General features: G+C 41.6%; 1 pseudogene; it reads right to left on the bottom strand.

Moving 5' to 3' along the window:
* Positions 1-2,496: 2,496 nt before the first annotated feature.
* Positions 2,497-4,875, bottom strand: LOC141544278 (splicing factor Cactin pseudogene; annotated as a pseudogene).
* Positions 4,876-7,893: the final 3,018 nt, after the last annotated feature.

The raw sequence follows: 7,893 nt of genomic DNA, 5'->3' as shown, positions 1-7,893 counted from the left end.
TCGGAGAAGGTGTGAACAAGTAGACCTGGCTAGGAGAGAGAGATGATTAAAACAAACAAACAAACAAACAACAACAAAAAACCTAGAGCAGAATGTTAACCTATCCGAAAATTTGAAAGGGTTATTTCCAAAAGTTTAATTTTTTTTTTTAGAATGAAGAGAGTATTAATGTTAATTCTGAAAGGTTCTTTTATGTGGAAATAGGGTATGTAATAGTTTTTGCTTTTGTCCCTTTGAAAATGTTTCTAATTTCTATAAGCTAGTCTAGGTCCCAGGCTCTTGTCAGTTAGTCTCTCATGTGCCCTACATTTTCCCATTTTATCTAGTAGAAAGAAATGGTGGTCTCATGTTCTTTACTTACTTGAACCTGGGAGTGGAAATAGAGCTGAACCCTCTTAAAGATCCCATTCAGAGAGGTGATGAGCTCCAGGGCCCAGAAGCTGGTTAAAGCAACGAATGTTGCTGGTCTAGCCAGTCTCTCATTGGGGCGTTTCTTTTAATAGAGCCTTCAAAAATAACAAAGGGACAGCTCTTAGAATAGTGATCTAACCTGAACACATTGCTATCTCCCATTGGTGGGAGGCCACAAGATGGTTCATAGAGAGCTGGAGAGAGCACTAAAAACAGAGCCCTCATCCTTGGGACGTGTCGTTAAAGGCAGAGCAAGTGGTTTAAGAAGAGTGAGATAAAACAATTGACCTGGAGAGAATATGATCAACTTTCTCCATCTTCATTGAATATTCTTTGTCCCTTCCTCTCTCTCTCCCTCTCTCCTTCTCTACCTGTCTCTCCTCTCTACCTGACTCCCTCCCTCTCTCCCTTTTCTCCTTCCTCTTTCCCTCCCTTCATATCAAAGCTGAACTTTTAACATGGACAACTGACTGTCTTAGATCACTGCAGCTCATAATTTTTTTTTTTTTTTTTTCCCTGAAGCTGGGGTTAAGTGACAGGGTCGCACAGGTAGGAAGTGTTAAGTGTCTGAGACCACATTTGAACTCGGGTCCTCCTGAATTCAGGGCTGGTGCTCTATCTACTGAGCCACCTAGCTGCCCCCCTCAGAATTCTTAAGCTCAAGAGAATCACTTATCACACACACACACACACACACACACACACACACACACATTCACACACTCACTCACACTCTTATAATTTTGACAAAGTATAAACCTCCACAATCGATTTGCATTTAGTTTAAAAAATTCACCTGTCCAATACATGATTGAAGGTGACTTGCCCACAAAGTCCTTATGAACACTGATATTGTTGCTCATGTAAAACAAAGAAAACACTAGGCCCAAACCAAAATGTTAATGTAGTTTTATGTCAACAGAAATATGATACTCAGATGAGGTACTTGTAAGTTCTCAACTATGTTCAATTCTGGGCCCCACATTTTAAGAGATTTTGACAAATTGAAACATTCTCATATTTACATCTAGCAAAGACATATAGTCTAATCCTCTTATTTTATAGATAACAAAATTTAAGTCTGAGGTGAACTGATGCATCCAACTTAGGGATGTTAAATAGTGAGCTAGTATTTGAATTAAAACTCTCTAAATTCAAAAATCAGTGAGATTTCCTTCACACTATATTCCATCTTCCATTCAGTCAAACAAAAAAGTTCTTACCCCTCCCCTAAATACATTCTAGTGGTTATCACTTCTACAATTAAATATATAATAGTATGACATTTAAAGCTTTTCCTAACCTCCAATTCCCCCCACAAACACACCTTTCCCCAGTCTTTTCCTTTAATCCATTTTCCCTCACCACTAATATGTATCCTGCAATCCAGTGATCCAATGATACTGGCCTGCTGATTGTTCCTCCCAGGACACAAATCTTCCAGATTCTGGGCATTTTCATTTGTTGCACACCTGTAATTATTTCTATTTCCTGGCTCCCCTGGCTTTTTTCAAGGCTTTGTGAAAGACCATCTCTTCTCCAGGAGCTATTTCCTGGTTCCCCTTTAATGCTAACCCCTTCCCAGTTATCCAGTTTATCTTATGAGTTTATTTGTACATGGTTGTTTGCACCTTTTCCCCACAAGGACTATACACGCCTTAAAGCAGGGATTTTCTTTTGTCTTTTTTTTATCCCCAGTGCTTATGACAATAATCTATATAGTAGGTGCTTTCTTCAACAATGAGATGATTCAAACCATTTCCAATTCTTCAGTGATGAAGAGAACCATCTATCCCTGAGAGAGAGGATTGTGGGAAATAAGTGTGGTTCACAACAAAGCATTTTCACTGTTTTTGTTTGCTTGAATTTGGCTTTTTAAAAAAAACTGGTTTGATTTGATTTTTCTTGTGCAGCACAATAATTGTATGTATATGCATATATTGGACTTAACCTACATTTCTACCATGTTTAACATATATTGGACTACTTGCCATCTAGAGGAGGGTATAGAGGGAAGCGGGGGTGGGGGTGATTGGAACACAAGGTTTTGGAAAAGCTAATGTTGACGAATTGTCCACACATATGTTTTGAACAATACAAAGCTTTAATATTAAATATCAAAATAAGATTAAAATGTCAAAAAAAAAAAAAAAAAAAAGAAACCTAGTGAAACAGATTCTGGATAGGAGCACCCCTACCGCCTATAGCGGTAGCGCTTAAAGTGGAACCAAAGCTGAAAGATGCCATTGACAAACTGACAGCGAAAGCCATGTCTCTGTGAATACTCCCATTCCCTGTTGATAATCTTGAAGGCAATGTCCTGATAGGGAGGTCCAGCATAGAAGTAGAGGATAGCAAAATCCTTGTCCTGGCATGCCTCCAGGGAGTACTTGGGTGTGGAGCACTTGTCTATCAGGTCTGGGTAAAAGATATTAAACTTGTAGCCTTGCACAATCTTTGGTGGAGGGTTATCCAAGTCATAGTGGGTCCTGTTGTACTTGTTCCACTCAAAGCCTGTGTGGACTCGGTTAAAGAAACGAGGTTTTCGGGGCCGGTATTTGTCTGACCACAGATACGCCTTGTCTGTAAGGGGCATTTCCACACTGAACTGGGACTCATATGCTCCCATGCCCTCCTTGGCCTGGCTTAAGAACTTGTCTTCAGCACTCTCACTGGCATCTCCTGTGCCTGCAGCTGTTGCTGAGAAAGCAATAGGCACTGAACGTCCTCTTCTGATCCTGTCACATGAGCACCAGAGGGCAATTCCTGGGTGGTGAGCAACCTGGGGCTGTATTTGCCAGCATCATAGTCCTCTAGGCTCTGATGGATCAAGTCTTGCTCCATTGGCACTGCTTCTTCTTCCCACTCTCCCTTGCCTTCAGCTCTGACCTCACCTTCAGCTTCTGGCTCCTCTGAGCCACCTGAGGTGGAAGGTCTCACCTGAGGTGGAAGGTGAACTTGTTCTTTAGGTTCTTTATTGAGAATGGGGAATAGCAGTTTGTACCAGCTGGACCAGCAAGGTATTGAGAGCAATGTCTTCTGGAGTACATCCTGGTGATCCTCACTAAGCCTGCATCTGGCCATGTGTACCTTAAGTTGCTGCAACACACTCTCCCAGAAGCCAGTATCTAGGTTGGGCACCCCTCTGTGGATCTTGCTCTCAATGCCCTGAAAAATCTCCCACAATTGACTGTAGGTCTTCCCTTTGAAGATCAACTGTACATCAGAACTAACAGAGGCATTAAGTGCTTCTCGATGCTCTCCTCTCTTTTCAGATGCCTCAAGCTTGTAGAGTTTGGAGATCTCATCCTCTGCAATGATGGTCATATCTCTCCAGAAATCTCCATTCTTACCCTGTTCCAGTTCCATGTATACCTGTATGTCCTCTAAAAGGTCTTCCAGATCTGACACTGTGAGGCCATTGAGGAAGGTGTAGGGTTCATAAATCTTCACAGCCAAGTCATTGTCCTCTGCATTGATGTACGTGGCCAGGAGGTCAATGGGCTTGGCCCTTCCATCCCTTATGCGGATTTGAGAACGAAGTTTTGATTGTTGAAGGTGGAAGTTGTCTTCCTGCTCCTGCCATGGTCTGAAATGCTCTGCCTCCTTCTCCCCTCTGCAGCCTTTCCAGCTCTTGCTGCTGCTTGGCTTTCTCTCTCTCTCTCTCCAAGCACAGCTGCTTCACCTTCTGCAATTCTAGTCTATTTTCTTCCTGGATTCTCTTGTTTCTCTCCTTCAGCTCCTTCTCTTCCAAGTGGCTGAACCCCTTCTTCTCTAGTGCCTTGTGCCATATGAAAGTTCTTAGTAGATTATTATCTCCAAAGGGGTTGTTAGTATCGGTGTAGCCCATTAACTCTTCACCCCAGCCCATCTTTTCTCTCTTCTTCCATTCTTTGGCCTCCTTCTTTGCCAGTCTCCTGGCCCGTTTCTGTTCTGGTGTCTCAAAGGCCTTCCTCAACTCTTTTTGGTGCTTTTTCTCCTTTTTTAACCTCTGTTGCTCCAGGAGGCTCAATTTCTTGTCCAGACTCTCTTGAGGGCTCTGAGAAAAGGGTGATGTCGAAGATCCTGAGGTGGGTGATGTGCAATCATGTCTTCTCTTGTGACCCCCTTTTGAGCTCACTCCCAGAATGTGACTGGGAAGATTCCCAAGATTTGGCTCCTGACTTTCTTGGGTTTCTATGGTCCCTTTCAGAGGTCCGATATTTCTTGGATTTCCTCCTCTGCAGTTCTTCCTCGGAATCGGATCCCCATTTCAGCTCTGAGATCTCCCTTCTGCTCCCCTGGCCCCTCTGGCTTCTGGAGTCCCGGCTGTCCTGTGCCTTCTCCTGGGCAGCCATGACCTGTAAAGGTCCGACGCCCAACTGTGCCTGGAGTTTATCGGTGTCCTTGATGCTGAGAGATGAGCCGCCTCCCGAGCTGGCCTTGGAGCCGTTGGCAGTTTCCGAGGCTTCATCCCTCTTCTCCCTCTTCCGTTTTGGCTCGGTCTGGCCGTTCTCGCGTCCGTGCCAGCTCCCGCTGCGGTCTTCGACTTGGTCTGGGAGGCGGCCGCTTCCCTTCTGTGCCCTGAGGTCTCGGCTGTGCTTGCACGGATCTCGGGGCCTGCCCTCATCGCTGCCGCTGCCTAAGGTCCCGCTGAAGTATTTGTGCTTCTTATGCTCGCGATGCCGCGGATGTTCAGCAGGTCCCGGCTCCAAACTCCCCGCTGTCCCCCTCCTGGTACTGGTCACCCACTCCTCCTTGAAGTGCTTCTTTGAGGAGCTCATCGCAGCTCGGATCCCATCGTACCCCAGTCGCAGTTTCCACAGGGCCCTGAAGAGTCCTTCGGGTTATGGAGCCACATGCACTACAAGCAGCCAGAAACCAAGAGGCACCTTTTATATCCTGCTCTCATCCTGTGGGATGATGCTGGATGGGATGTGTGAATTTCTTTAGGTGTGAACTCCTCTCCTAATCCTGGGCCTCTTTTGTCTAGTGGTGGAGGGGCATTCATCCGGATTCTTAGAAACTTTGAAATTCAATTATATGTATCCCTGCATCACTTTTTTTTTTTTTTTTCCTTTGACAATGTAGTTTCCTCAAATCATCCACACAGAATGAAATACTTTTAAGGACATAATCTTATACGAGAATTCCTAACTAATAGTAACTACATATTCAGAAGAGTAAACATTTAAACCCTGAGATCTTTTTCTTGTAGCCCATGGCAATAAGTCAGCCATTGAGAACTTTAATAGGAATATTCATCAAAACTATAAATTTTTACAATTAACCTGCCCTGGTTGAATTTTTGCTATGAAAGGAAAAAGGAAGAATGAGGTTATAATATCAAAACTGTTTCTTCATGGATCATGAATGACCTTACATAAGCATATATTTTCCTCAGCTTTGATTCCAGTTAAGAGTCACTAGTAGATGGTTAACAGCTGTAAAAGTCAAGGTTAAATTCTTCCTAGTGCACAAGCTACCACTATCAGAATTAGAATTGCCTGCAGTAGGAGATTTTCCTTTTCATAAGGAAATAGCACAATAAGGAGAGTGAGTCAAGGGAATCCTGCCTTCACCTATGCCCCTCAACCTTTCTAGGAGGTGACAGTCACTGAAGCCCTTCTCAGACAGCACTCCCTTTGTGTAGTACTTATCGTTGAACCAATAACTCAGGGAAAAGCTAATTTAGAATACACTACCCAAAATCAAATCTGAGAACAATACCAATCTGCACCCCCCCCAGATTTTAATCGCTAGTAAAATTACAAACTAGAACTTTATAACTATTTTTTAAATCATTGTTCCCATGTTGCAATTCAAGTTAACAGTAAATATGTATCATTTTTAGTTTAAATCTATCCAGGTTCAACCAAACTGTCCTTGTCCTGGCATGTGATCTGTGAATCCCTTCGCCAGTCACCACATCCCCAAGCTGCCTTTTCCAGGCATTATTAATTACCCAATTATTCCTGCTTAACCAGGAATAGCTCTTAGTCTCCACAGTCTCAATAGCAGGTGGGCCCTATTATTCAGCCTAATGTAGTAGCAACTCAGAATTGCTTTAATTTGCATTTCTCAATCAGTTGTAAGTTATAAACAAATTTGAGATGAAATAATCATATCTGTAGCTTTATGAAAAAAATTCTCTATCTTTTGATCATTTATCAGGTGATTAATGGATCTTATCTTTGTAAATTTGATTAAGTTCTCTATATTTGAGATGAGGTCTTTATCAAAGAAACTTGCTTCAATTTTTTATTTTTTATTTCAAAATTACTTTCCCAAACCATATTTCCATGTAGCAATGCAATCAGTGCAACAAGTACAGCCTCATCAAGTCCTTTATGATTGCTCTTCCTTGTTTATCTTCTTATGCTTTTTTTGAGTCAGGTATTTGAGTCAAATTTTCTATTGTTTTATTTTTTTCATCAAGAATGTGTGAAAATATTTTATTTCATTGAATATTCATCTGTTCCCCTGAAGGACTATTCTACATTATACTGGACAGGTGATTCTTGCTTATAATCCTAGCTTCTTTAACCTCTAGAATTTCTAAGCCATCCAGTCCTTTAAAGTAGAATCTGCTGAATGTTGTGTTATAATGACTGTGGCTCCATGATATTTGAATTGTTTCTGTCTGCTTGCATTATTTTCTCCTTGACTTAGGATCTTTGGAGTTTGGGTATCATATCTTTGGAGTTTACATTTTGGGATCTCTTTCAGGAGGTGATTGTGGATTCTTTTCATTTCTATTTTACCCTCTGATTCTAGAATATCAGATAAGGAAAGTAGGATAGAAACAATACCTCACCCCAGAAATCCCTCATGACTATTTTCTTTTTGGCCTGGTGGCTGACGTGGCTCAAGCTAGATAATTTGGGGAAAGTTAGATTCCATTTTATCTACTGTCTACAGAATTGTAAGTAAGGTGGTTGAGGGACTTCTATATAATCTATGTTTCTGTTCCCAGACCAATTAAAACTGTTACTGAATAATTTTGGACAACGAAAGATATTCTGCTATAACATTTTGAAGATTCCATTCTTCCCAAATTATATCTATATAATTTTTTGGCCATAGTGCTTAGAATATATGCTCAGAGTATAACCTCAGAATGATCTCTCTTCCTCCTGCCCCAGTCATACCGAAATTTTCTAGGCATGTTGAGATTTCTGATAGCATGATTTTTAAATTAATCCCATTGACTTTTTTTGTTTGTTTCTTTAGAGATAGTTGGGGTTAAGTGGCTTGCCAAGGATCACACAGCTACTAAGTTGTTTGAGGCAAGATTTGAACTCAGGTTCTCCTGATTCCAGGACTAAAGATTCACAAGTTAGCTCATGTCATAAGATATGTTTTCTTTGGTTTTAGTTTTTGCCATGGAATTATCTGTGCAATTCTACACCTTTGCTTTCTTCCCAGAGAATTCATTGCAATAGCCAAACTAGTAGCCATCTGTACTAAGTCATATCAATGGCACATCCTCAATAAATAAAA

The sequence above is a fragment of the Sminthopsis crassicaudata genome, chromosome 1, assembly GCF_048593235.1.
Source record: "Sminthopsis crassicaudata isolate SCR6 chromosome 1, ASM4859323v1, whole genome shotgun sequence".
Lineage (NCBI taxonomy): Eukaryota > Metazoa > Chordata > Mammalia > Dasyuromorphia > Dasyuridae > Sminthopsis > Sminthopsis crassicaudata.
This window is presented reverse-complemented; position numbering and strand designations above follow the sequence as displayed.